The sequence below is a fragment of the Tachyglossus aculeatus genome, unplaced genomic scaffold (genome assembly GCF_015852505.1).
Source record: "Tachyglossus aculeatus isolate mTacAcu1 unplaced genomic scaffold, mTacAcu1.pri scaffold_108_arrow_ctg1, whole genome shotgun sequence".
NCBI classification, from domain to species: domain Eukaryota; kingdom Metazoa; phylum Chordata; class Mammalia; order Monotremata; family Tachyglossidae; genus Tachyglossus; species Tachyglossus aculeatus.
In genome coordinates this window covers 1,020,513-1,024,991 of record NW_024044845.1, presented here as the reverse complement: position 1 = coordinate 1,024,991, position 4,479 = coordinate 1,020,513, and the positions used below count along the sequence as shown (strand labels likewise).

General features: G+C 46.2%; 1 pseudogene; it reads right to left on the bottom strand.

Moving 5' to 3' along the window:
* Positions 1-3,572: 3,572 nt before the first annotated feature.
* LOC119922534 lies at positions 3,573-4,479 on the bottom strand (annotated as a pseudogene).

Below are 4,479 nucleotides of genomic sequence, written 5' to 3'. Positions count from 1 at the left end.
GAAGGAGGTAGGGTGGGGAGATGGGGAATAGGAGAGGGGAAAAAGGGGCTCAGTCTGGGAAGGCCTCCTGGAGGAGGTGAGGTCTCAGTAGAGCTTTGAAGGGAGGAAGAGAGCTAGTTTGACAGATGTGTGGAGGGAGGGCATTCCAGGTCAGGGGAAGGACGTGGGCCGGAGGTCGATGGTGGGATAGGTGAGAACGAGGCACAATAAGGAGGTTAGCAGCAGAGCAGTGGAGGGTGCGGGTTAGTGTTTCAGTTAACTTCTCCTGCCATTATTGCTCTACTCGAATCAATTTTAATGATGTTGGTTTTAATAAGTAGTTACTCCTCTGTGATTTTGTGTGTGCGTGTGTGTGTGTGACTGTGTGTGTGTGTATGGATATAGAGGTAATAATATTTATTGACTTCCACTCGGTGCAGTGTACTGTACTTGAGAAGTACCCAATAACAAGTGATATATATTTCCCAACTACAAGAAGCTTACACTCCAATGAAAGAGAAAAACATGAAAATATTTACTACTAGAGAGAAGGGAAAATGCAGAAATGATAAGGTCCTTATCTATTACTACTACTGTACTTATCCAAGTGCTAGGTTTAGTGCTCAGTACATGGTAGGTATTCAGTACATACTCTTAACTGAGAGGTGGGATGGGGATGTGTGTCTGAGTCAAGGGGCATAGGTTTGGGGCTCCAGAACAATGGGGTCAGTGAGAAGCAGCATGGCCTAGTGCATACAGCAAGAATCTGGCAGTCAAAAGGGCCTGGGTTCTAACTCCAACTCCACCACATGTCTGCTGTGAGACCCTGGGCAAGTCACCTAATATCTCTGTGCCTCAATTACCTCATCAATAAAATGAGGGTTAAGACTATAAGTCCTATGTGGGACATGGACTTTGTCTTCTCTGATTAATAATAATAACCATGATGGCATTTGTTAAGCACTTGCTATGTTCCTAGCACTGTTCTAAGCACTTGGGAAGATACAAGGTAATCAGGTTGTCCCACATTGGGCTCACAGTGTTAATGCCCACTTTACAGATGAGTTAACTGAGGCACAGAGAAGTTAAGTGACTTTTCCAAAGTCAAACAGCTGACAAGTGGTGGAGACAGGATTAGAACCCATGACCTCTGACTCCCAAGCCCATGCTCTTTCCATTAACCTATGCTGCTTCTCTGATTAGCTTGCTCAGCGCTTAGAACAGTGCTTGGAACATAGTAAGTGCTTAACAAATACCATCATTATTATTCTACCTCAGCACTTTGCATAGTGCCTGGGCTAGTAAATGCTTAACAGACACCATTAAATAAACCAGAAAAATTGCAGGGTCTGTGTCAGCTACCTATCTAAATTGTTACTTCTTTCTGTCATAAAATTACTAAAGATGACTCAAAGTAAAATTACAGCAAGGGTGGGGAGTGAAGGGAGGTGGGAACAGGATGACCAGAGGGAGAAGCAGCAGATACACAGGTCTGGCCCACTTAGGGACAAAGTCTGGGCAGCGGCTAGTCTGGAGACCAGACCACCAGGATAGCTCTGGCCCTGGGACAGACCTTCATGTGCCTGATTGCTGCTGCTATTGCTGCTACTGCTGCTACTGGAGCCACTGGGGTTAGTGGGATTCCTGCTGCTAACAAACACAAGGTGGGCGATTGATTGATTGATTGATTGATTGGGCCATGGTGGCAGGAGTCAGGGTAACCCAGGAGCCCAGAAAATTGTGGAAAGGCCCTGGTGATAGCAATCCTGATGTTGCCACACAGTATTCTGACCCAAGGAGCTTTGGCCCAGCTGTGGGAGATGGGCTGAGGAATCAAAGTTCAAACCCTCCCTCTGCCCCATCTGCTTATGCAGTGGAAGCTAATCGTGGACAGGGAATGTGTCTACCGACTCTGTTATATTGTACTCTCCCAAGGGCATAGCATAGGGCTCACAGTAAGCTATCAATGAATACAATTGATTGTTTGATTGAAGGTGATCTGGAGCTGAAAGGTGGGGTAAAGAGATGGACAGGGAGGCTGTAGGTACTAGGGTCACTTTCTCCTCTGCACACAAGCCAAGAGCCCCATTGGCCCCCCTCACCTAGCTTTACTCTGCTCCTGCCCAAAAATTGTCGGGCAAGAAACTGCAGAAATGGAAACTGTTTCTCCCATCTCGGGACATAGATGCTACAACAGGACAAACATCATTATGTTTGTCATCACTCATAAGGACAATTTACATGGTTTTGAGAAACGATGGAATTATCCACAACCTACTTAAAGTGCTTCAGCAATTCAGGAGATAGATGGGGTGGGAGGAAGGAATTGTGGTGGCAGGGACAGCAACACACTGGATGGTGGGAGAGGAGGCCAGAGAGAGTCAGGGGAAGAAAGGCAGAGAATCAGTGAAGACTGAACCAATAGGATTTCTCATTCCTACAGCTTCCCCAACCTAACCCCACCTCCCAGCTTCTAGTTTCTCCCTGGCTCTTCCACCCTACCTCGTCCTGTTTACTCTGGACACAGTAGCAATCAGTTAATACCATTAATTGATTGACCGATTGATTGACCTCAGTGGGATAGCAGGATGGTCATTCATAAGGCAGTAATTCCTATCTCAGGCCCTCAGCTTGGCTCAGTGGAAAGAGCACGGCCTTGGGAGTCAGAGGTCATGGATTTTAATCCCGGCTCCACCGCTTGTCAGTCATGTTACTTTGGGCAAATCACTTAACTTCTCTATGCCTTAGTTACTTCATCTGTAAAATGGGGATCAAGACTGTGAGCCCCATGTGGGGCAACCTGATCACCTTCTATCCTCCTCAGCGCTTAGAACAGTGCCTTGCACATAGTAAACACTTAACAAATGCAATCATTATTGTTATCAATTATATTTATTGAGCACTTACTGAGTGCCAAACACTGTTCTAAGTACTTGGGAGTGTACAATATAACAGAGTTCGTAGCCACATACCTTGCCCACAACAAGATTGTTTTCACCCACTGGAGATACAAACTCTGCCAAGTCACAAGAAAACATTGAATTCGGTTTCATATAGTCTTTAAATTGGTCCTCACAGTCAACATTAAGTCGCAGTTTTTCTTACTGTCACCAAAATGCCTACAGAGTAAAGTCCTTTAAGATCCTACCAACAAATTCTATCAATTACATCCAAACACATCTCTAAACTGTAAACTTGTGGGTAGGGAACATGTCTACCACCTCTGTTGTACTCTACTCTCCCAAGCACTTAGTAATAATAATAATGATGATGACAGTATTTGCTAAGTGATTACTATGTGTCAAGCACTGTTTTAAGGGCTGGGGTAGAGACAATCTAATCAGGTTGAGCACAGGCCCTGTCTTGAGCCCCATTTTACAAATGAGGCAACTGAGACACAGAGAAGTGAAGTGATTTGCCCCAGGTCAAACTGTAGTCAAATGGTAGTGTCAGGATTAGAACCCAGGTCTTTCTGACTCCACTAGGCCACTCTGCTACAGTATTCTGCTCACAGTAAGCACTTGAAAAATAGCACTGATGATGCAGAAACCCCACGCTGACCACAGTGTTAATTTTCCTCCCGAGGACAGCCTTCACCTCCACAATTCCCTCATGGAGCCTTTCATCTCAGCGTCATTCCTCAGGGTGTAAATGAGGGGATTCAGCATCGGTGGTATAACGGTGTTAAATAACCATCTTATCCACCAATAGGGTGCGAGAGGGATGAATGTACATGAAGAGACAGGGGCCAAAGCATAGGTAGATGGTGGCATGTGAGCCCCACAGGTCGAGAGCATTTTCTGCCTAGCCTCAGGTGATTGGGTCCTCAGGGTGAACAAGATGATGGCGTAGGAGATCGCCAGAATGAAGAAGGCTACCAGAGAGATCATCCCACTGTTGGCCACCACCATCAGGCCCACCACAGAGGTGTCAGCACAGGCAAGTTTCAGCAAGGGATGCACATTGCAGAAGTAGTCGTCTGGCACACTAGGGCAGCAGAAGGGAAACTGGATGATGGGAAGGGTTTGAACGATGGAGTGTAGAAATGCACCGCCCCAGAGGGCGGTCACCATGATTTGACACACCCGCCAGCTCATGATGGTCGGGTAGCGCAAAGGTCCACAGACGGTCACACACCAGTTGTAGGCTATCATTATGAGGAAGAAGATTCCCGTGCAGCCATAGAAGTGCACAGCAAACAGCTGAGTCATACAACTGCTGAAGGAGATGGTTTTTCTCTCAGCAAATAGGTCGGCCATCATCTTTGGGGTGATGGTGGTAGAATAGCAGATGTCGAGAAAGGAGAGGTAGCTGAGGAAGAAGTACATGGGGGAGGCGAGGCGAGGGCTGATGTTGATGGTTATTATTATGAAGAGATTTCCCAACAATGATACCGTGTAGAGGGGGGCAAAGAGGGAAAAAACAATTCTCTGTAACACCTGGTTCTGCGAAATTCCCAAGAAAATAAACAAATTCTGTCACATTGTTTCTCTTCCCCAT